The sequence below is a fragment of the Muscardinus avellanarius genome (genome assembly GCF_963383645.1).
Source record: "Muscardinus avellanarius genome assembly, chromosome: 18".
NCBI lineage: Eukaryota > Metazoa > Chordata > Mammalia > Rodentia > Gliridae > Muscardinus > Muscardinus avellanarius.
The window spans coordinates 34,175,900-34,202,129 of NC_137804.1; the positions used below are offsets into that span (position 1 = coordinate 34,175,900).

At 40.0% G+C, this 26,230-nt stretch overlaps 1 protein-coding gene across 2 annotated transcripts in view; it reads right to left on the reverse strand.

Annotated features, from left to right (window-relative positions):
* FHIT (fragile histidine triad diadenosine triphosphatase) overlaps positions 1-26,230 on the reverse strand; it is a gene marked incomplete at both ends in the record, with an annotated part of 875,313 nt that overhangs the window by 725,289 nt on the left and 123,794 nt on the right. The gene's annotated exons all lie outside the window — the stretch shown is intronic.

Consider the following 26,230-nt stretch of genomic DNA (forward strand, 5'->3'; position numbering starts at 1 on the left):
CAAGCAAAAAAGTCACAAGTGCAGATTCAGCCCAATCTGCTTCATTAAATAACCCAAAGCTCTTGACTTACTGGTGGCAAAGTATGTGAAATTAGTGACATCTGTTTCAATATGCATTAACCTCTTTTTAACAAGCTGCCTCTTTTATCTTCAGTTCTCAATTTGCTTTAGGATGTCTTTTATTCCTTCCTTATCTGTGGCTCCTACTTTCTCACAGACTATTTAAAAGATGTATTTGGAGGCTGATATGATCAGTGCACTTCCTCTGAAATTAAAGCTTCTTTTGATATTGAGTTCGGTGCATTTAGAGTGCAAATCAAAGGAATCAGGCTGGTTACAAAGATTTAAGTCAATATTGAAGAATTCAATTCGGGGGTGTTGGGTTTTATCATCAAATAGAGACAAACTTGTTTCTTTTCTAAAAATCTACCAAGTCAAACTTTAAGTATCTCCCAAATCATATTAAGTTGACTTATTCTTCAACTAATATTTAGTACGTGTAACTTCTGTGACAGATTCAAGTGTCAGGTGATGGTGATATTGGTATCAACTGTTTTGATTGTATCCTTTCCTTCACTAGGCTTCTAGCTTAGCAGACACTAATTCTACACTAGGGGTACAGGGATCTGATTGCAATTGTGATATATGCCAGGAGGGAGATGAAAAACTCATGGAGGGCATGCTAGGGATTGAACCCAGGGGCGTCCTAACTCTAAGCTATACCCATGCCCTTTTTATTTATTTATTGTTTTTATTTTGAAGCAGGGTCTCTAAGTTGCTGAGTGTCTCACTAAGTTTCTGAAGCTGGCCTTGAATTTGAGATCTTTTTGTCTCCGCTTCTCAAAAACTAGGATGACAGGTGTGTGCCACTGCACCCAGCATGGAGCTGATCTTGCCTACTCTGTGGGTGGGGAGGTAGGTGAGATTGCAGTCAGTCTCAATTTCTTTAAGAATCTAGAAAGACAAATAATAGTTTAGTTATAAACTCTTAAACTAATAGTTTAATTCTTCACCAGTCATTTAAAATGATTTGTGGAGAATGCATGCCAGGCAGTACAGTCTAGTTTTAGTTACCTTTTGCAACTGAAATAAGCACTAAGACCCTATTTCTCCAATATTGGATCATTTGGCATAATCTAACTCTGTAAGGTTTTACCCAATATAATTACACAGGACTAAAAGCTTTAAATTTAGTGATAGCAAATCATTTTTCTTTAAATGTTCATGCAAATTGTAACAGACTTTGAAGATGGAGAGACACGGCCAGAAAAATGTCCTATTCCAGCTTTCTTACCTCTCACATGCTAATCCCAGTACTTGGGAGGCTGAGACAGGAGAGGATGGGAGGCTCAAGGCCAGCCTTAGCAAATTGGTGAGGCCTCCAAAACATACTGATACCCTGCTTCAAAATAAAATGAAATAAAATAAAATAGGCCTGGGGATGTAGCTCAGAGGCAGAATGCCCCTGGGCTCAATCCCCAGACACACACACACACACACACACACACACACACACGCTCCAAAAAACCACGCTAAGATAAAAAAAAAAAAACACAACAAAAACTAGAACTAGATCATCTATAACACAGCCTGGTAGGCAAAGAAATAATACTTATATAAAAGGAATTCAAGTACACAGCTAAAGAAAGTGCATATCCAGGTAGTGATGTGACTCTAAGACCTATGTAGCTCAAAGTCAGGTATCAACCAGCATAATCAATTTTCCTGAAAGACTTCAAATGCTTCCTTAATGCTGACATGTAATCACAATTGTGTGGCTGTGTTTTCCTGAAACGGTCTATTAGGTAGAGGAGATTGCTAATTACAGAATAAACTCTGGCAGTTTTTTTTTCCTATAGTCAGTTAATAGGAGGGAGGGAGGGAGGGAGGAAGGGAGGGAGGGAGGAGAGAGAGAGAGAGAGAGAGAGAGAGAGAGAGAGAGAGAGAGAGAGAGAGAGAGAAGTGCATGTGATAAAAAGCTCATTCAGAGAAGGTTTATACAATTTTTAGATTCTGGCAGGAGAGAAATGCTAGGGTAACAGTGGTAAACTATACTAGAAAAGGAAAATTATTTTATGAAAGGCTTCATATGCACTCATTTTGCAAAAAAAATTTGCATTAATGATTTTAAAATGCTTTCAGTTGTTTTAGGTGCCAGATTTATTATTTTTTGAATGTCACACTATCTCTAAGCAGATACCAAGTAAGACTTGGTTCAAAATTACTATAGAAATAGAGCATTGATGTTCTTATGCCATTGTAACATGGGCATGCATAGAGTAATAGCAGTAGTTTTCAGTGAACACAATGGCTTAAGTTTATTTATTTATTACTTATTTTGATCTTAGGGATAGAACCCAGGGCTGTTGAGCATGCCAGGCAAGCATTCTACCACTGAACGACATCCCCTGCTCCTTAATCTAAGATAATTTCTAAATCTAGAAATTCTCTATTACTATTCTGCATGCCCTTTGCAGGATGTGGCCCATGTACACTTATGTAGTGCATATATATTTTAAATGTCCATCTTTTCCACACAACTATTAAGATCTTAAGGTAAAAAACAGGTCAACCTTGATCTCCAAGCCCAAAAAATCCTGGACAAGTCTGACATATAAGGCCTCCATGAAGTGCTATTCACTGATTTACCATTTAAATAAACCATTTCATTATTTCAATCACATAATGTCAGATGTTAGTCTGTTGGTTACATAACTGCTAAAGGGTGATGTAAGAAATTGAACTACAATCTGTTTACAGGAAAGTCCAGAAAAATTCTACCAATGTCATCAGAATCAGCACCAAAAATGTGCTTGTCACAAATTTTTCATACATGTGCACACACACCCACACCCACATACCACAGTGGTTTCCAGAAAACAGTCTTGCTTTCATATGTGTGTGTGTGTGTGTGTGTGTGTATGTGTGCATTCTGACACTTTTGTGCAAAAGAAAAATTTCAATGCAAATCAAAATTACAGTTTAGCTTGAGACAGTATGAGAAAGGTTAGCAAGAGACGTGCATCCTCCTAGATGAAATAACACAGTTTATCAATGGGTAATGTTTTAAATCTTTTAAAATATAATAGCTTCTACAGAGGTAAATTTTAGGGACAATATTTTTGCCATGTTTGAAAATTAAAGAAAAACACATTCACATAATAGAGTATACAACACAATTTTTAATACTCCCACTATTAAAATGGGGGTGGTAGCATAGAGAAGTGGATGGCATGTATAAAGATTTTAATTCCACAGAAGAAGACTGACTAAGTGGGTGTGGTGGTACACGCCTGGAATCCCAGTACTTGGGAGGCTGAGACAGAAAGCTCACAAGTTTGGGACCAGTCTCAGCAATTTAGCAAGGCATGCAACAACTTATGAGATGCTGTTTCAAAATAAAAATAGAGTTGGGTTGTAGCTCAGAGTTAGAACACTCATGGGTTCAATCCCCAGTACTAATAAAAAGTAAATAAATAAAGAAGAACTCTGACTGTAATTCAGTGGGCAATATGGTTTGCCTGTTTGTTTGGCTGGTTTATCACTCAACCACTTACTCATCTCACAGTCCATAATGTTCAACTTTTGTAGTTAGAGTACCGATCATCACAGAACTCGGTCTGCAGAGAAAATCAGAAAAGTACGCAGATGACTAACAAATCCCACAAAACTCCTACTCAGTGCTTAAAGGAAAGCAGTTGTGAGCTCGGTTCCAACTCCTGCCATAGAGACAGCAGGCCACCTCCATTTAGGATTCTCAATAAGAGATCCCAGCGAGCATTCTTCCTTTAATCTTTCTTTAATTTTGAAATTATCTGACTGAGACTTGTCCAAGAGAACATGGGAGAGGGGGGAACTGAATAATGCATATGTATTGCAAAATTCATGGATTAATAATGAAAATGATTAGGAAATGGTTTAAATATATTAGAAGAAATTTCACTGCATCAATATTCTGAAAGAAATGAACCAATTCAAGGGACTATTATCATAAAACTCATAGTTTCAACCCAAAAGAGCCAATTAAGAATAAGAGAAAATCATAAAATTGTAATTTTTGCTTAAATTTTTAGAGGCTCATGAACCAAGCCTTGCAATCCAAACCATCAGGGTCCATGTGGCACTCTTCATTTTTCTTCTCATGATAGGCTTAGAGACATTAAAATTTATTATTTGGAGGTTGAAATACCACAGAAATTCTGCCAAGGCCTATTATCATTCAGCAATAATTTAAACATGGGAAGTATCTGTCAAAAGTACAGAACAACCTACACAGACTTAACATGTCAAACTAATAGGACAAAATTATTTTACTATTAAGGTAATTTCAAGATGGGTGTGACATTTTACTTTTTTGCCTTCTGAAAACTGAAAAATGTCTGAATACTGTTAGCGAGGCCTTCCAGAGGCACTGGCCATGCAAATACAGCAGTGCTCATGGAGATTACTACTGCATTCGGGACCTAGAGGCCCGGGCTTGGAAGTTTGTTTTATTATCACAAAGTAAGTTGAAGAAAGATCCAACATAGATTCGAAAATAAAAGCACTAGCAGGAGAGTACAAGCTATTGCAAGTGCAATAAATCAAGTAAGTATATACATTTGCGGTCCTTGGAAAGTGCTCATTGTGTCCTGTCTAAAATCGGTCTTGCAGAGCCTGACGTTGGTCTTTGGTTGTGCAATGATAAAAAAAAAATCCATTTAATCCCACAGCATTGAAAATGAGAGCACATTACTGCTGTGGGGAGAACTGCTAAAGGTTAATTGGGTTTTAGATACTTATCCCTAATTGTTCAAGATTATATCCTAATATCAATGTCTGCATTAATGCATGGGCACCTTTAGGCCATAAGAAATATATTTTGTTCTAAATATAAGCATATCCTTCCACCCAAAGACAGAAGCATTATTTCACAGATAATTCCTACAATCAGAATCCAACTTCCTTGATGAAATAGGTCAAATTAACCAAACATTCCCAAAATTCTACCTTAAGTCAGCAAATGATTGAAATAGCTTTTCAGTTAATCCTAACACTGCATATACTCAAAGTAGACAAGTTGGGACATTAATTAAATATGCACTAGATAATCTTTCTTATGGAACTATATTTAAGAGCACTAACATTTCAACCCAAGATGCTTAGAGATCCTCTTATTTTCCCATAGCTAGAAAAATAAGTACTGTTGACTCAACAAGAGTTAGTTTGGTGTGCCATTTAAAACACTATTCAGGGTAGGTCATGAATAGCAACAACAAAAAAGCAAAAGTATTTTTAAGTCATTAGGGCACAATTTTGTATAATCAGACAATATCTTAAAAGATGTTCCCATTATCACAACAAACCATCTGGTAGGTGTTAGCCATTTCTGAGGATATGTGCAGTTTTCTGACACTTAATGTAGAAAACCCTTCATTTGCAAAATAAATGACATTCAAGGGAATGGATTTGCATTGCAAAAGAATACCTATGCTGCAGGAAAAAAAGACAAAAGTAAAACAACAAAAGCCCTACCTAGATGTTCCTTGACCAATAGCATCTCTAGAGCTTTGTCTCAGGATTTATACAACAACAACAGCAACAGCAATAGGTAAAATTAATGCAGGAGTTATGTGGTCCACGCACTGTGCTAAAATCTGTGCATACATTATCTCTTTTAACTCATTTTGTCCCATCATCATGGACATGAAACAACTCTAAATATTTAAATTGAGCAATACATACTGATCTATCTTAATGCACCTTTGCAATTGAAATATTTTCGGAATTCAGAAGTTGGAGAATGGGTTAAGCCCCACAGTTTTAAGTGTCAGGCATTCTCATTTTCCTTTTACAACAAGCACACTGAGACTCAGTAACTTCTCAGGGTTGTATAGTTTGTTGGCAGAGGAAAGTAAAGAAAAGGGAAAAAAATAGGAAGTGCTTCTGTAAATATCTGCATGCTACACACATATCAAACTGTAGGTGTCTCATCACATGCACATTTTTGGAGTTTTGGATTCTGATTATGGGAATTATCTTGAAATAATCAAATTTTATTACAGGTACAAATCAAGTATCAATCATTATCACTATAAGATTCCAACCAAACAGCCTTTTGACCTATTAAATCAGAGAAGGATTTATAGACTATTTAATCCCAGACTATTTAATTCATGACAGATATTCAAATTAGTGAATAGGTATCTGACTAGAAGCTTTACAAAGTGTCTCTATGCCTCAGTAGAAGCATCTTCTTAAGTCCCTTCCTAATTCTACTGCATCAACAGATGGAAATGAACAAAAAACCACAGAGGATGGTTCCTGGTACTTACTGTTATGGCCAAGGGCCTTATATCCTCTGCAACTTCATAATTTATAACAGAACTAAGTAGCTCATGGACAAGAACTTGGTATTTCATGCCATTTATAAATGATTTCATATTTTTCAAATATTCCATTTCTCTAGTAAGTCCCAAAGATGCCTCCCAAACTTAACAGTTATACTAACATGCCTAGAGGGGAACACGAGAGGAGAAAAATGATTGCACATAAAACAACAAAAAACACATATAGAGCTATTTCATTGCTTAGATAAAATTTCAAAGAACAGCGAAGAGAGCAAATCCAAAAGTATCTGTCGAAAAATCTACAAATACTTTTCGGTCTCATTCTTGATATCAGACCTCTGTAGAATAGTCATACGTTTACAACTTTCACTTAAAATAATTGCTGGTATATATAGTCAACAGTTGTATACACTAAATTTTTTTGTCCAAATAGGATAGACTTAAATGTTATGATAAGTGCTTTATAAGTCTGGGTCTAGTCAGAAGACCGATAGCATGCATAATCCCATGTCTACAAATGTTTCAGAAAAACGTATCTCAAAAGAGGAGAAACCTTAGTTGAATGGAGAAAGGGTCCTAACTGAAGGAGACAGGAGGGGGAAGAAAGCAACACCTCAATGGATATGCTGTACAAACACAAACTGATCAAAGCCATCACTGTGCTGAGCATGGGAAGGAGAAGAGGGCAGGGTAGGGCAGAAACTGAAGGAGGGCTCACTGAGTGTTGTGTGTACATGTGCATCTCACCCAGAACTTTAACAAGGTATGACTATAATGCACCAATAATAAAAAGAAAAGAAAAAGAACTATGCCAGAACTGTGCTGTCCAATAGGACAGCTAGAGGCTATTGCCATAAAAATTGAAATAAAATAATTAATTAAATTAAAACTTTATTCTAGCTGGACATGGTGGTGCAGGCTTGTAATCCGAGTATTTGGGGGGCTAAGACAGGAGAATCGCAGGATCACAGCCAGTCTCAGCAACATGTGGCCCTCCTCAACTTAGTGAGACCTTGTTTCAAAATAAACAATAAAATAGGACTGGGGGTGTAGCTCGGAGGCAGAATGCTCCTTGGTTTAATCCCTAGTACAACACAAAAACAAAAATCACCAAACAAAAAATTCCATTCTTTGAGTAACCACTTTCACGTGTTCACTGGTGGCATGCAGCTACAATGCTGGAGAGCACAAACGCAGTTCCTTTGGACAGTACCAGCCTGGAGTTACATTTCCTAACTTGTTACTTTAACCAGAGTTTAAGTAAAAGTGTTTAGTAGATTTGGGCTACATACCAACGGGTCCATTGATTTGGCTTCCTGGAGTAGAAAAAAAAGTACAGTGCTTGGCAAAGAGACATCTCTCACAGATGCAGCCTTGGGGAGCGGTGCCCACATAAACCCAGTAAGTGTCATAAGAGCTGCCACTGCCCTCATTATAAAACTATTAAATACAGGGCTGAGGATAGAGCTCAGTGAAGGAGCCCTTGCCTCGCATCTATAGGGTCCTCGATCAAATTCACAGGACTGAATAAAAATGCCCAGCATGTAAAACGCAGAAAGTACCACATCTCAAAAATTACAACTGTATGTCCCTAATACTCCAAACTTCATTATGATGTGAGACTACAATGCACCTATGAAGGTGTATTTAAAAACAAACAAGTAAACATATAGACTATCAAAAAGGAAGTACAGTACTCAGAGAGAAACTCCTTTATATTATCCACAATCAGAATCTAGATCCAAGATCCACATCCACTGACCTAGTCCAAGATCAGCCCGAGTCCATCAGTCTTCTCATTAATTAAACCAGAAAATACTCCGCAAATTCCTAATAAAAAAAACTGATAAGACATTAAATGGATAGTTCATCTACATGTGACCCTTACCCTTGGAGTATTACTTTTCCCCCCTCACCTTTGTTTGTGGTTATGTAAACTGTAATCCAGGATTGGCATCCTTCCCTGACACAACTCACTAATTTAATCAGATATGTCCTGCCCTCCCACCTTAGAGATTATTTTTGGATACTCTGACTCCAACAGGCATTTCATAGCAGAACTGCATATACACCACATCACAGCAGCATCTAGTTTGGCCTGGATTTCCAAATGACAACACATCAAGCACAACATGCATTTGAAATTAGGGATAGAATGAAAAATCAGGCCTCTAGCTATCACGAACAGTCATCTCCCCCAGACAATGCCTCTACCTCCTGCCCACCATCTCTGCCTTCCACAGGCCCCTCGCTGATGCCCTGACACTCGCTTGTCATATCAAATTGAGCAGTGTACAAGCATCCACAGCCACATTTCTCCTTTTGTGTTCTCATTTTCTAAGAAGAAATGAACTCTACTTAGTAGGCAGACTATCCATTGTCTGCTATAATTCTAATTCCTTTGATCTACATTATTAAAATGAATTGGCATTGAAAATGCAGAGACAGGAAGGTTTATGGAGAGAAAAATACGTAGGAATTAGGGGTCCTTTCTTGTGCTGACTTTCCAGTGAATTCCTAGAGTTAAAATGCGAGCCCAGCAAGCCATCTTATCTCAGCTTTGACCACTGGCTATGATCTCCTCTTATACAGGCCTTAATGATTTTAGCAGACATGGTTGTGATTGGTTAGAAAGAAAATCATTTAGAAATTTAAATATTCCTATTCCAAACTGCTAGAGTAGCAGTTCTTAACCAGGGGAAGTTCTGCCCCCACATCCCTCACAGGGATATTTGCGATGTCTACTGATATTTTTAGCTTTCCAAATTGGGACTGCGGGTGCCACGGCATCTAGTATGTAGTGGCGATCAGGGGTGTCACTGAACTTCCAAACTTCCTGCAGTGCACAGGAGAGTGCCTCACAATCAAGAGTCATCCAGTCTAAAATGTCACAGGGCACAGTTTGAAAACCCATGTCCTAGAGCTATGTGTGACCACTGTCATTTACATCATTCTCAGGGAGTTAATTCTCCCTGGACATATGCAGCCTATAAAATTTATTACTCTGTCTCTCACAGATTGCAACCTTAATAAAGTCAGCATAACTATTTAGAGGGTAAAAGGTGTATCTATGAGGAAAAATAATAATAATAGCATCCCTAATATCTTGAATAAAATGTACCCAACAGGAATGACTGGAAAAACAGGTGGTAGTGAAGCTGCCTAGTTATCACTGATGTTCTTTCCCTACAGAAAACTGAGTAGCAATTTGAGGGTTTGGCTTCATGAAAGGGCATGGGCATATTTTTTTCCCCTTTCACATATACCACAAGGAAAGAAAAGCAAACACAAAGTAGTTAACCTTTGATAATTTAAAAGTGATTCTCTCTTTGTCTCCTTATTACCATGCACTGATCTGTCATGAGCAGGCCCAATGTAAGTAGGCTCGAAATCAATAATTCTCATCTTTTTATATCACTAATTGGATACTTAAAATCTTGACAAACATAATGCTATGCTCACTTGTGAACAACTTTCTTGCCCTGAATCTTTATTAACATCAGGCATAAAATAAAATGTCAGCTGGATGTGATGGTGCATGCCTATAATCCAAATACTTAGGAGAGTGAGACAGGAGGATCACAGGTTTGAGGCCAGCCACAGCAGCTTAGTGAGAAGCTATTTCAAAGTAAAAATGAATAAATAAATACACAGTACTGGGGATGTAATTCAGAGGTACACTGTCCCTGGGTTTAATCCCTAGATTAACCCCAGAGTCGGCAATATTACCAACATTTGAATGCAATAAATAATCTTAAATAACTGGGTGCATGTAAGCGTTATCATGTCTCTCCAATACCATTCTTTGTTGTTCTAATTTTCAAATCCATCATTCTATATAATTTTAGTCTGGTCTGATGTTTCTTTGTGTGTGTGCATATGTGAGTCTGTGTGTGGGTATGGTACTAAGAATTGAACCCAGGATCATTCTAACTCTGAGCTACACCCACAGCACTTTTTATTTTTTGGTTTTGAAACAAGGTCTGGATAGGTTGCTGAGAGTCTTGCTACACTGCTGAAGATGTCTTACAACCTACCTTTCAGTATAGATGGTGAGGGATGTTAATTAATTTGTCACAATCATTATACAGTGTAGACATAAATTAAATCATCACATTATATATCTTGAATATATATATATAATCTTTGTCAATTAAACATTTAAAGAGAAGCCTAAAGACCACACAGCTATTTACTTTAATAAATGAGATGGCATTAAATTAGAAAGCTTCTGTGCAGCAAAGGAAACCATCAACAGTCTATAAAGAGAGCCTTCAGAATAGGAGAAAATCTTTGTCAATTACTCCTTTGATGAAGGACCAATATCTAAAATATACAAACAGCTTTAAAACTTTACACTAAAAAAATAAATAACCCAAGCAAAAAATGGACAACTGAACTGAATGGACACTTCTCAAAAGATACAAATGTATGAAAAAATGTTGAGCCTCATTAACAATCTGGGAAATGCAAATCAAACCTACACTGAGATTCCACCTAACTCCAGTTATAATGGTAATTATTAAGAACAAAAACAATAATAAATGGTAACAAGGATGTGGGGAATGGGAACTCTAATACTCTGTTGGTGGGACTACAAACTTGTACAGCCACTATGGAGATCAGAGTGGAGGTTTCTTAGAAGCTTGGGAATGGAACCACCATATGGACCAGAAATACTGGTCCTGGGAATCTTTCCAAAGGAAGTGAAAGCAAAATCTAGAGTGATATTTGCATATCTATGTTTATAGCTGCACAGTTTACAATAACTAAATTACTGAACCAGCCTAGGTGTCTATCAACAGATAAATGGATTACAAAATTATGGTATATTCACACAATGGAATTTTATTCAGCCATAAAGAAGAACACAATCATGCCATTTGCAGGAAAATAAATGGAACTCCAGAACATTATACTAAATGAGATTAGCCAGTCTCAAAAAAATGAATAGTTGCATGTTTTCTCCTACATATGAAAGCTAAACCAGAATCTTGAAATAAGGGCAATATGAGGTAGAAGAGCAGAGGCTCCTATGGAGTGACAATGGGGATTTGGTGAAGGGGGGAGGGGATGACAGAGATGTAAAGAGTGAAACAGTTAAAGTAATGCTACATATGCACAGAAAGTCACCAATTCAATATCAAAGATCTGTTCAGGGACGGGGGTGGGGGCAGCACCTGGAAGGAAGTCCTCCAAGAGGTCTGTGCATGTGGGTTTCTATCTGTACCCCACTATGATGTATAACTCTGATGCGCCAAATAAAGTATAAAAATAAATAAATTTATAAATTATATGCTTCGGAAGGAACTTGAGCTTCCCCTTGGGAATGGTGCAGGGCCAATATTTCATTCTTGGGTTCTGATGCTGGAGTGGGAACTGAGGAAGAATGCAAGGATGAAGCAGGCATCTACACACACGAAACTGCCAAGAGCCAGTCACATTCTGAATTACTATAGAGCATAATTACAGAATCTAAAAAAAAAGAAAAGAAAAGATACTGCCACTTTGAAACATGGCAGACCTTCAACAAATATACAATTGTGTGGAAAATGGGACAACTTGTCATTCATTTCCCAAGTACATACAAAGATTTAACAGAAACATTCTCTATGGGAGATATGAATAACATTGGAAGGTATTTGTGCACTAGTAAAAAGAAATTCAATCATTTAAATAAAAACTCATTGTGAAAAGTCTAATTTTATGTTCCTTCTGCTCTATACAGTTTTTTAAATATGTTCATCTTGCTCTAATTGCACAGTAATGGACATGGCCTTCTAAGAAAAAAATAACTTACTACAACAAAGAAAAATGAACAGCTAAGTTGCTAACACAACAGATCCTTGGTACTATTAAAAAGAGAAAAACAGTAATGCAAGCAAAATAACATGTGCTATGCAACCATCACCTTGCCTATCCCTGGGGTAATACACTGTGTTCTACTTGGTTCAACAATTTAATATGTAACAAAAATAAGAAATTTCTACTGTCAGTGTAAACACAAAGCTCTGGAAAGTTTTGTGACTATGAGCCACCCACCCATGTTTTAGTAAATATTCTCATGTCTATAATTTAGGACAACTGACCACACAACTCATAGGAAGAAGTATTTATTTGCTTAGAGTTTTGGGGGGGGGATTTTTGGTTTGATCCATGTGAGACTGATGTCTATGAATCTCAGGGCGTGGTGGCAAGAAGAAGAGAGAGGGAGAGGGCAAGCCTCCTCTCTTCCATCATGGAGGCGGGAAGCAGGAGAGCACAGGCAAGGGCATCCAAGGACATCCAAGGACATCCAATGATCCAAGGGCATCCAAGGGCATCCAAGGACATCCAAGGACATCCAATGATCCAAGGGCATCCAAGGGCATCCAAGGACATCCAAGGGCATCCAATGATCCAAGGGCATCCAAGGACATCCAACGACAGCAGTGCAGTCCCTAAGGCCACGTCCCGGGGGCCACCTCCAGCCATACCCCACCTGCCTAGGTTACCACCTTGGCTGTGGTTAGTCCATCACAATGGATTTATTTACTGATGATATTATACCCTTATGACTTAAATATATCAGCCCTGAACATTAATACATGAGCTATTGAGGAGGCACTCTATAGCTAACGATGACAACCCATGTGAGGAGGCATAGGTTAATCACACTTAAGATCTATAGACAGAAAGCCATGGCTACTGCATTTTGTGAAAGATTAAAGGCATTTTCAGGAGTTAGTGGGCGTGTGGGACTTAACCCCCTGCAGATGCCTGTTTCAAAATGAATAAAGAAACATATAAATTATAATAATAAATACCATTTTGAAACAGGGTCTCACTAAGTTGCTGAGGCTAGCTTTGAACCTGCGATCTTCCATTCTAAGCCTCCCAAGAAATGAGATAACAAGCGTGTGCCACCATACTTAGCTTATTACTACAAATTAGAGATAAAGATGGAGAGTAAAAGAGGTAAAGTGCCATGCTGGATGTGGTGGTGCATGCCTGTAACCTCAGGACTTCATAGGCTGAGACAAGAGAATGGCTGGTTCCAGGACAGCCTCGGCAATGTAGGGAGATTCTCAGTAACCTACTGAGATCCTTTTTCAAACAACCAAAGAAAGGGCTTGGGATGTAGCTCAGAGGTAGAATTCCCAGGGCTCAATCTCCAGAACACACACACACACACACACACACACACACACACACACACACACTCACACATACAGTTAAAGCATGGTGTATAGTGGCACACTCCTGTAGTCTCGGTGCTTATGAGGCTGAGACAGGAAGTCAGCAAGTTCAAGGCCAGCCTGGGCAACTTAGCAAGTACCTGTTTCTAAACAAAAATTTTAAAGGGCTGAGATGTAGCTCAGAGGTAAAATCGCCAGTACCAAAAACAAACAAACAAAAAAAAGAAATCATGGTAAAAGCCAGGGTTCTTTTTTATTATTATTATTGGTGCATTGTAATCATACATCACATTGGAACACAAGACTTGAGAGGATATACAAGCACATATCATCCAATTAGGCCTCATCCAATCCCCATCCCATTCCCTCCCCCTCCCTCGATCCCATGCTTGTTGGTGATTATTTTTGATGTATTTGTTTATGTACCTCATGAGTTTTAAAGAGGTTCCACATCCTCCCCCATCCCATCCCCTCTGATTGGTCACCTTAATTGCTTCTCAATGGGGCCCTTTCTACAACTCGACCTCCTCCTGTTACCCCTTTCCACCTAGTTTTTGAAAAGCCAGGGTTCTAAGCAGGTCTGCTTTGGAATGTGCCTACTTGACCTCATCTTTCTTTTCCTTTGTGTAGGAAATCTTATTTATTTATTTATTTATTTATTTATTTTTTTGGGTAATACTTGGGGTGAAACCCAGAGACTTTCTACCTCCAGGATATACTTCCAGGCCTATTTTATATTTTATTTGGAAACAGGGTCTCACTAAGTTGCTGAGAGCCTCACTAACTAGCAGAGGCTGGCTTCGAACCTGTCTAATCCTCCTGTCTCAGCCTCCCAAGCATGAGGATTACAAGCGTGCGCCACCACGCCTGGCTGGAAATCTTATTTAGTCTTCAGTTTCTTTTGCTGTACTTTGCATTTCCCTGACGAGTGAAAACCACACTCTGTTCACCTCCATTTCTTTCATGCTTCCTAATAACTGAGCATGGATCTCCTAAACTAATCAGAATATGAGAGGACAGTACATCACAGCATCCCCAAATTTCCTCCCTGGTTATGGTATGAATGGATGCACACAGGATGGTATTCTTATGATTCTGAGAAAGCCTGAAATTAAAAAAAAGTATTTTAAAACATAAATCATAGACTTAATTCAGGATTCTCTCTCCTTTTCCCAATTCTGGGTCTCTGGTCCTTCATTCTGTCTGTGTTTATTGGTCTATTTCTTCTCTCCCTCTCCCTCTCCCTCTCCCTCTCCCTCTCCCTCTCTCTCTCTGTCTCTGTCTCTCTCTCTCTTTCTCCCTCTCTCCTCTCTCTCTCCCCCCCATACACTTCCAGTCACAAGTCTCTGAAGCTATTACACCTAGCACACCACACCACACACATCACCAACACCCTCAACGGAAACACTCCTAGCTGCATTTGAGAGGGAACTTCTACCAACTAAGCACAAGCCATGGTACCTGAGGGACAAGAACTCACTTCCACTACACAAGAAGTGACCTTGGAGTGAGAGAGGGTTCTTGAGCAACGAGCCCCATGTCTGGCATCTAAATCTGAGAAACCACTTGATACCCGAGCTCTCTCCCATCTCAGTGCATCTGAGTATCTAACTGTCCTGCGCTGCACTGATGTCTTCATAACACAATATACTCTCTGAACATGGCAGCCCTTGTGCTACAAGTTTTTCAAGCATTATACAAAATCTCAACAAGTCTGCAGTATAGGGACTCCGGCCATACATATTTGACTGAGGAGGACTCCCATGCATAGAGGGGCTCAGTGACTTAGCTAAAGCCAAAAAGTTAACTAAGAAGGGGAAGAATACAATTCACACCTGCATCTCCAGAGCCCACATTCTCTCCACACAAAGCCTCCCTTCCCTGGCCACCCCACCCTGCCTGTGTTCAGTGGGCCTGGTGCATTCTCATCTTTGGCAGCAAGTTTCTACCTGAAAATTACCATAATTTCTATTGTGTATGAATCTCATATTCCCTACAAAGGCATTCAATTCATTAACTGCATTCACTATTGGTTTCCATATAGTAGTTCACAACACATGGCTCCTGGACCAGCAGTATCAGCGTGTGACAAATGCATATTCACAGGCCACATCTCGACCTGTTGAATTGGAACCACTGGGTCTGGGGCTCAACTTCTTGTGATCTGATAAGCCCCAGGTGGTCCTGAAGCTTGTTGAGGTACCTGATATTTACCTCCGGTTTTAGGTGACGGTCCCTCTGCAGAAACATACAATGACTTAACAGCTTCTGCAGTGAGTGTCTGGCTGGAAGATTCTTAAATGCTAGAAGGTATCTCTGTTTCAGAGTTACACTTGTCCAATTGCAAAGAAGAGAAAAGGGGCCACAGGTGACTTATCACTCTGTCTATGCAAGCAAATTAATTACCCCTTCACATGATTATCATGTTTATGTGCCAAGGATGGTTTATAATGAGGTCTTTACCATGCAGCCATATTTCAGGCAATTGTTCACTTAAGTAAACACACTTTAATTACTGTAATTTCTTCCATTATATATTCTCTAGCCTACAATGCACCTGTCAGGAGAAACAGCTCCTGTTTGACTGATCAGCATCTCTCGTCATTTTCCTTGGGTCCCGCACACACCCACTTGTCCCTCCCTCCCAGTTTTCACATGTTCTTTCCTTAACTAAACTCAAGCACTGTGCAGGTTGCTTGGGAAGCGGGAGGCAGGTGCAGTGGTTGAGCGTCCCTTTCATCTGCTCCTTTGAAGATACTTTCCACACGTCCCCACTGTGCATCTATCTGTAGCAATTAGGGTGTTGCAGAGCTGTTGCTGATGAAGTGACATTTGCTTCAAAGATTGAACTTTGAAGACTACCCAAGAAGGAAAGTGAAAATCAATATAATTGCAAGTTATCAACCTCAAATTTCATTCACTTATGTGCTTCAAAACTGTCAAATAAAAATAATTTCAGTTTACCTGAATAACAATATATGGATACTCTCACTTTTCAAAAGCTTAATATTAAATTGAATTTTTAATATTAAAAAGAAGAAAAGCTATGAGTCAAGTGTTCCTAATTTAATGGACTCTATTCACAAAATGCTTGGGGTAAAAGTTCGCCCGACAGTGCATTTTGGTGGGTCCTACAATGGATGTTTTTAGCCAAATGTTTGCTGAACGCTTGGCTGCTACTATTCCATAATGGTGGCTGTTTTTATACTCTGGTTACTCTTAGGGACACAAGATAGTACCCAAACAAGTTATAATTTATAGCCAAATGAAAATAAAGAATATTTTGATTCTTTAATATTCATTAGGATTCTACTATCCTCAAACTTTCTTCACTACTTGTTTCAAATAATATTTTTTGTGGTATTGGGGATGGAATTCAGGGTCATTCTACCTCCAAACTATACCCCCAGCCCTATTTTTTATTCTTTTTGTGAAATAGGATCTCACTGAGTTACAAAGCACCTCACTAAGTAGCTGAGGCTGTCAGCAAACGGCGACCCCCGCAATTTCAGCCTTCCAAATGCTGGAATTACAAGCATGCGCCACCATGCCCAGCTTTCAAATAATACATTTTTAAAAGAAAATAAACAAAAGAAACCATTTATTTCCAGTAACTAAGGAAAAATAGACAAAAGTAAGCCCCTACCTTACCAGCAGAGAATCTTACACCTGAAAATTGTGGATAATCTGCTCCACAGACCAAGTCAGAAAATTAGTGCTCACCAGCAAATTTCACTGGTCCTATTTATTTTTATTTACATCAACTGTCAATTATAAAAATTCAAGAGCCTGCATCTAGATTTCCTTTACTTCTGGAAAAAATAGAGCCCTCTAGAAACCCTAGAATTTCTAGAAAATCTAGAAGACTCCTAGAAATATGGAGTCTTCTTAACCCCACGTAACAGTGATTTCGTGGAGCTGAGTAACGAGACCACCTTCAAACCAGGTTGGAATTGTCCGTGGCCTCCTCCAGGGAGGGGCTCCTGGCGGCCCCTGGATCTTGCCTCTGCTCTGCGTTCTGGAGTAACTCAAAGACCTTTCTTTTACTTCCATCATGGAGTCATTTGGGAAAAGTCTAAAGAGGCAGGACTGGAAGTTAATTTTGGAGACTGAGTAAGAAAGAAAATGGGCAGGAGGAGAAGAGGAGGGTCTCTTCCCACTGGCCTCCAGTGCGAGCTACACTTGATGGAGGCGGCAGACAGGGATGTGTGAGGCAGGGTGACTGCGAATGGACCGGCTTGACTGGCCAGAGTGTAGGAATGGGTACACTGGGTGAAAGCTTCAGAAAAGTGACCAGAGGCTCACCGAACAGAGCCAGGAGTGCCAACTCTAGGAGTTTCTGGAACATTCTCTAAGTCACAGTCCTTTACTTCATAATGAGAACATGTCAACTCACTCTAGGAAAATTTTAGGGAAGTTTAATGCCTAATTAAAGTATGCCCTACTATCATATCCTCCATCCTTTAACTGAAGCAAGGAGTGGTGCCAGAATCAAGAAGACTAACACCAGAAGCAGGAAGAACATGTTGGCACGGAACCAGAAGGGAAAGAGCATGGGCGCCCACGCCAACGGGCTGGATTCAGATCCTCAAAAAAGTGTATGGTGCTTATGGTGCTACAAATTATATGCTCCTTGACCTTTGGCAGGTTGCTTCATAGTTTTAAGCTTTAATTTGTTCATTTATAATGGAAGAAACAGGAGTACCTATGTCAGAAGGCTGCTGTGAAAATTAAATGTGATAGCATATGTTGTGACTGCCCCAGTGAGATCCAGGCATGAAGTATGACCCGATAAACATTAGCTGTGCTACAAGGGCTTCCACCCCCCACCCCATCATCATCACCAGCACCCAAGAAACGGGACTTCTCCACAAGTGAGAGAGTTGAGACCTGACCTGGACCCTGGCCAGAGACAGGGAGGGTGTGAGGGAAGAACAGGACCTGGTGACTTTACCTATTATATAAATGTATTTCAAAAATTACATTTAAATATAAAAGAAAAGACCATTCATTCATAGAATATAGACAAAGGAATTTTCACTTTTTTCCCCAAACACTTTAAAGAGTCATTATGAAAAAAAGAAAACATTATCTTCTTTGTGTTTAGGTTTGATTCTAGGGGAGGAGAGAAAAATCACATATAAAACATATCAGAGCAATAACAGACTACTTCCGCATGGGATGTGGTCACTACAATGTGAGGACGTAGAAAACAGAGCCTACAGATAACAAATTCTTTGCTATAAAGGTAGTGTTCTTTGCACTCAGAAGTGCTCAAAGAATAGCTGCATTTGCAGAAAGGAAAGGTCGCTTTTCCATTAATTTAGTAGTACAGCTCAGCTGGCCAATCATGTTGCTTCAGATTCTTTAAGCAGTAGACATGAAGCTCAGGTGAGATATGCAAGATATTTAACGGGGGATAAAACAAAGGGAAGGAAGCAGGGGTTGAAGGGCAGCGTCCAAACCAGGATGCATGGCTCACACCTTCGAAGGAGAAAAGGACGACAGACATGGGCAGGAGGAGCTGTAGGATCCAGGGTAGCTCCAAGGAAGGACTGGGCTAGGAGGAGAAGGCGCCCAAAACCAGGGCTAGAATGGAGAGTCTCAGACATGGAAGGCACAACAGGAGTGTACTAACAGTCAGTTTACAACCCCAGGGAGTGTGGCCTCGGTGTGACAGGTGGTGGATCCAAGACTGCACAGGTGGTTTCAGCAGCCAGCGAAGCTCCTACAAGAGAAGTCCTGGGCACGCTTTCATTGGGTCCCCTCGACAGGTATTTCAAAGTTCTCACTATAGCTCTGAGGCTTTGTGAACTCTCTCAATGAGAGTGTAGCCAACTGAAGCCAGCAAATAGATAGCATCTCATTTTACATTAAGCAATAGTTTCTGTAACCTCTCTTCCATAATCTTTGAGGGATATTTTAAGGTAATCATGGAGGGGTGGGGGAGGATGCACAGAAATGACATTGTTAGTGTCCATATCTAGAATTCCAGCCCTCAAAGAAACTGGCAGGCGGCCAGTCTGAGCCCACAAACCGAGCATCAGGGTTTATTCTCGGCGATTAGAAATTGTTCAAAGAAATACAGACTCTCGCTCCAACCCCAGGGGAAGCGGTGTCTCCCACATCAGTGTTCGGTTGCATCCCCATTATTGAGCTACAACCTGTTCTGAAAGAGCCACAGGGACATTTCATAACTCGCACCCAGTGGTTTTCTATAATTGTAATGTTTGCCTGAAATGAAGGATGATACTTAGTAAATTATGTATTTGACGTATTAGAAAGTGTTAACATTGCTCTAAGACCCAACAAATCAAATTTCATGGGGAAATTAGGTACCTGGAATTGATCTATTTGGTTTCATTGGACTTAAATAAGAAAATAATTTCTAAACCGGATAGATGGAAGCAAACTCTATGTTTTGAGAAAAATCAATAAAAATCTACAGTTGCTACAAGAAAAGGCTTTAAAAGTAATATAATAAAAATAATAAAACCTTTTTATATGTGTATACATATATGTCATTTTAAAAATAAAGAATAAGGGTGATATTATATATAAAAATAAAATTTTATCATAGACTGAGAAGTAAATACTATGCTTAGCAAAGAGTTTTATGAAAGCTAAGCTAATGTACCTATTTTGGGGAGATACTCAGCCCTTTTAGAATAAAATGCATTTTCTGTCAGCTTTTTGGTTGTTGAAGCAATAATTTGCTAAATAGAAACTAAATAAAGAGCCTAAATTTAAAATACCTCTTAACGTATTTCATTTATATCCTAGGAAAAATTTTCCTCTTGTCAGAAATCCTAGGTGTGTGTGTGTGTGTGTGTGTGTGTGTGTGTGTGTGTGTGCATGTCATGGGGGGATAATTTGGGATTAAACCCAGAAAAATTCTACCTCTGAGCTACACCCCCAACCACATTTCATTTTATTTTTACTATGAAACAGGACCTCTGTAAGTTGCTGAGGCTGGTGTTGAACCTGTGATCTCCCATCTCAGCCTCCAGAGTACTGGGATTACAAGTGTGCATCTTTGTGCCTGGCTGAGTTCCTGGTTTATTACTCCTATATTCCTTTGTATACATATTTCTCTCTCTTTTTTGTTTGTTGTTTGTTTGCTTGTCTCTGTACTAGTATTGTTTCTGCCTTGGTAAACAAATTCTAAATTGGTCACCCATGTTCCCTCTCTCTTAACCCTCAGGATGGAGCAAGTAGTCCTCTAAGGCTTCTACAGTACTTTTTGTCCCTCCATTTGAGCTCTGGGAGTAGAAGCTGAGGACATCGTGTGCCTGCAACATTCACTGCCTCCCCCAGGGACCGCCATAGGAAGGCCCAGAAGCCAAGCATCCTTCGAACATGTGATTTCTGACTCAGGCCCTGCCTTGGACTGCTTTTGCCTCAGATCTGAGGATAGAAACACCTATTTCATGGTCAGTAGGCAGCTTAACAATCACATGCACAATGAAGCAATCATAGAGGTGAGCAGGTGAATATTCCCTTTCAGAGGATAAATTACCTTTTCCTGGAAAATGATTATCGGCTGACCATGAGTTAGTAATTTACCTCCTTTCAGTCTATAATAAACACAAATAAAAAGTAGGACACCATTTTCAATACGCGTGTGGGTGATTGTAATCACCTTTCAGCCTTGAAACTAATCCCTATCTTAGCTATGATACACATATATGTATGTATATATATATTTTTTTCAATGAAGAATATTTCAATAAATAACATGTATATACATTTATTTTCAATAGCTTCTTAAAGAAATGCTTTTCTAGGGGCTCAGCTTGGAAATGTCCCCAGTGTTGCCTGTTACTGAACTTTACAGAGTTAGAGATTTCTTTTGAAGTAAACCCTGTTCTTAATTCAGAGCACCTTCTTGCCTCCTGCCTTGGGGAACTACTTGGAGACAGTTGCTTCTATTATAGGAAGAGGACAAAAGAGAAGTCTTATGGAAGTCAGCAGTGACTGAGCTGGCCGCTCTAGGAAGGTGACAAAACGCCAGGAAGGAAATGAATGTTCTTTTAGGTAGGACTGCTTGTTGCTGTGCGTCTTTGGCTTACATTAAAAAGCGATGCTGAGCCAGAAGTTGGAACAGAGGATAACGTGGACTGGAATATATAGGCCTGGAGGTCCGCAGTCGCCTCTAGATGCCATGGCAAGATAGGGAGTAAGGGGGGATGGCACAAAATGGGGATCTAGGAAAGCCAGGCGACGAAGAAGCACTCTAATAGGAAACGGAGGCTGGGTGTCACGACACAGACCTGTAATACCATTATTTAGGAGGCGGAGACAGAAAGATTGCAGGTTTGATGCCAGCCTCAGCAACTTAGCAAGACCCTTAGCAACTTAGCAAGATCCTATTTCAAAATTTAAAAAATTAAAAGTGAGGCGTGGTGGCACACACTTGTAATCCCAGCGTTTGGGAGGCGGAGACAGGAGGATTGTGCAGTTCAAAGCCAGCCTCACTGGCTTAAGAGACCCTGTTTCTAAATAAAAATATAAAATAGGTCTGGGAGTGTAGCCTGGAGGTAGAAGGGTTTCCAGGAACCCCAGTACCACCCCAAAAATTAATAATAATAATGATAATAATAATAATAATTAATAATAATAATAATAATAAAGGGCTGAGGGTATAGAATGCTTAGGGGCTTGGAGGAATTGGTATGAGGCATCTGCTTGTCACCAAAGACAAGAGGCTGAGAAAGGACACCAATACACACACACACACACACACACACACACACACACACACTCGCTCACTGAAGCCCGGATCCCAAGCAAGAGACAACAGAGCACAGCAGAACCTTGCAGATTCGTGGGGACGATGAGCTAAGAAAGTTGGTCTTCCTCAGTAAGTACGATTTCAGCACTTGGTTTGGACCATTAGAAAGAGGGATTGGAAAGACTGAAAAACTGGGGGACTTCAAACCCCAAGAAGGGAAGCTTGTTATCTAAACTCAGAGCAAAAGCCATGACTCAATGAGCTGGCCATGTTTTCAAATTAAAGGACTTCAGTTTTCATTAAAAAAAGAAAAGAAGAAGAAGAAGAAGAAGAAGAAGAAGAAGAAGAAGAAGAAGAAGAAGAAGAAGAAGAAGAAGCAGCAGCAGCAGCAGCCAGAGCCAGGAGCAGTGGTCCACACCTGGGATCCAGGTACTTAGGAGGCTGAGACAGGAGGACTGCAGGTTGAAGACCAGCCTTAGCAAGTAGTATGACTCTAATCAACCTAATGAGACCGTGTTTCAAGATAAAAATAAAACATGGCTGGGGGTGTACCTCAGAGGTAGAATTCCCCTGGGTTCAATTCCCAATAAACCCAGATATGTGGCTTCTTCAGTATAAATATGAGATGACCTAAAAACTTTAGCCCTGAATTTCTTCCTGCTACATAGGACTGATGCCTTTACAGAGGTCAAAGGTTAAAAGTTCGAGACAGACTCAGCACTCTGGATTTCCTGTCTCCACATCGATTCGATCACTTACACGGCCCATCAGCCCATGGCGGCACCTGAATCTGCAGCCCTCGAAGTACACGATTTGAAAAGGATCTAGCCACGATGAAAGACATTTTCTATGCATTTGTTGTGGTTATTTGTAACTTGCACATAGTGACTGCTAGGGGAAAAAAATGACTTCTTTAGTTCTTTGCTTTGAGAGGAAACACAAGTTAATCTGCCAGTAATCATGTCCATACTGGTGTGACGCTGTGAAAGGGCAGGTATGCTGGCTCCTCTCCAGCTGCTGCCAGACCCATGTTCTGCCTCTCCTGCCCTGCACCCTGTGTTAAATAGACATCCTAGGAGGCCACTGACTTGGACTGAGCTGCTCTAGGCCCCAAAGGACCCAACTAAAAATAAAATGGAGTCCTCATACTAAAGCTTCATGTGTTTTCATGTGATCTTTGGGGAAATTCGGGTTAGAGAGATAAGGGGCAAAAGTTCTAAACATGCCAATCTCAATTGGTATATAATAATAAAGTTCTCTCTGCCTGACTCCTTTTACCTAAGAAGTAACATAAAGTCATGTAATACTAACCAGTTGGATATTTTTCTATTTCTTCTCTTTGTCCCTGCCTTACAAGGAAAGTAACTTTGAAATCAACACACTTGGGGGAAGGTGGCGTTGTTTCTTTTTTTCTTCAGTCTTTTATTCTCTATAAAACCAACTTCCTCTGCACAGCTCTTTGGAACGCTTATTTTATAGAATGAAATGTCAATGGTTCTAGGACCCAAAATAAAGCCAGTAAACATCTTTGCATTAAGCTATTGCAATTTTGCTCTTTGACCCTTGGAAAGTCACCTGGCTCATTTATCTGCTGACGTTGGGTTAGACTCAGCTAATGAGAATCATCAGTAAGAAAATGGAGGTCAAGAAGGGAGAGGAGATGGGGTTTTCTTCCATCTCATGGTTCTATAACACTTGCAGGGCCTCTTGAAGAGGGTCAACTCCCGCATGGCCAAGGTGAAACATTTCTCCCCCAGACTAAGAGGTGGTCTTGGCTTCCTTCCACTGCTGGTCCTAGGGGTATCTCCAATTCTTTTAGATGCCTTGACGCTACCCATACCTGAAAAATAAATAGTCCCCTGGGGCCAGGCATGGTGGCACATACCTGCAATCCCAGTCTTTGGGAGGCCGAGACAAAAGAATCACAGGTTCAAGGCTAGCCTCCGCAATTTGGTGAGAAATAAGAATATAAGAATAAAAAATAAGGAAAGGCCTGGGAAGGAAGCTCAAAAATGAAATGTCCCTGGATTCAATCCCCAGTACCCAAACAAACAAAAAATAGTCCCATGGGGCTAGGAGTGTAGCTCAGTGACAGAGTACTTGCCTAGCATACATGAGGCCCTGGGCTCTTTCCCCAGCATCACAAACACATACCTGATCCCTTTACTAAAGTACTTCCCTTTAAATCCTCTGACTGTACTGTGTGCTTCTCACTAGAAACCTAATAAATCAGATTTGAACATTTCAAACCTGGACACAGAAGTAGTGGGTCAGAAAAGACAAAAGTAAATAGAGAAAAAGAAGTTTTAAGTAAGTCTTCAAATGGATTTGGACAAGCACAATTGTGCAGACTGCCCTTACTCTCCTTAATCAGACACTCAAATTGTTGAACATTCTGGGTCATTTCTTCTCTGAAGCCCTTCATTTCTTGTGTAATTAGAAACACGCCAGTCCGTAATGACTGGTAACCTTCGAAATGGCCAGCTTGCCGCTTCTGTGTCCCTAGTCGCAGACACAAATGCCTGTCTGATTACCAACAGCCTTATTAAGGGGCTATTGTTTCCCATGGCTCTGCCAACTCCTCCTAGCTCCTGATCTTTAGCATCTTGCATTCTACTTAGAAAAGGGTTTACAAAGGAAAATAAAATCCCACAGCCCTCCACATCACGCCGCACTCAGAGCCGAGGTGAAGCGCATCTGGCACTGCCGCTCGCAGCATTTGCTTTTCTAAATCTAAGAATAACTTGTAATCAGTTACGAAACAGGGGGGAAGCTTTTCAAAGAGCAAGTGCAGGGCAGAGGTCAGCCATGAAGGAAGCTCCACCAAAAGTCTGGTAGGGCTCCACTTCGCAGCCCAACTGTTTTGTCCATGGTATTTATTGCTATAGATGTTAGGTATAGCTACTATCTTTGGTAAAATTATTCAAACATCAGATTATATCCTTTAAAGAGAATACTGATTCTAAAAATTACTTAGCTTCTCTACTGGCTAACATAGGGTGAAATAAGTTTTATTTTCAGAAGTTGTTAATATATTTTTTTAAAAAGTTACTAAAACAACATGTACCACATTTCTGATAGATACCTGATTTCAAGTTATCTAAGTTTCGGGGCAGAAGGCCTGATGCTGATTTAGAAAAAGGAAGAAAGGGAAAAAAGGAAGGAAAGAAGGGAAAAAGAAAGATTAGTTCTCTGGAAATAAAAGTAGCATTAGTCTTTAGAACTAAACATAGTTGAACATACAAACTAACAGATTCTAAACCAGGTGTGGTGGCATGGGCATGCTTGTAATCTCAGTACTTGGGAGGCTGAGATAGGAGGATTATAGGTTCGCAGCCAGCCTCAGCTTCTTAGTGAAGCCCTCTACAACTTAATGAGACCCTGTTTCAGATAAAAACTAGGGCTGAGGGTGTAGCTTGGAGGTAGAATGCCCCTGGGTTCAATCCCCAGTACTGTAAAAAAAAAAAAAAGTGACATATTATAATTCAGAAAGAGCGAGAGCGAGAGAGACAAGAGACATTGGGGATTGACCCAAGGGGCATTCTACCTCTGAGATACACATCCAACTCTATTACCCTATTTTATTTTTTCTTTTAATTTTGAAACAGGATCTCATTAAGTTACTAAGGGCCTTGCTAAGTTTCTGAGGCTGTCCTAAAACCTGTGGTCCTCCTGTCTCAGCCGCCCCCAAGACCTGGGATTACATGCATATGCCAACATGCCCGATGGGCTGAGAATATTAGCTACTGTTACTCAGAGAATATACTTTGATAATATTAATTACCCACCGGCAGGCACAGTCCTGCCACACAGTAGTGTTCAGTCAATGTTTATACAACAGAAAGGGTGCCTGGGTGGCCCAGTGTCTCTGCGGACTTCACAGACTCTCATACTGCTGCTTGGAACAATGACCACCTCGTGTACTGATGCTCCAGCCCAGAGCGCAGTTCTCCTTTGACAGAGACGCCCGCAGTACCACACATCGATTC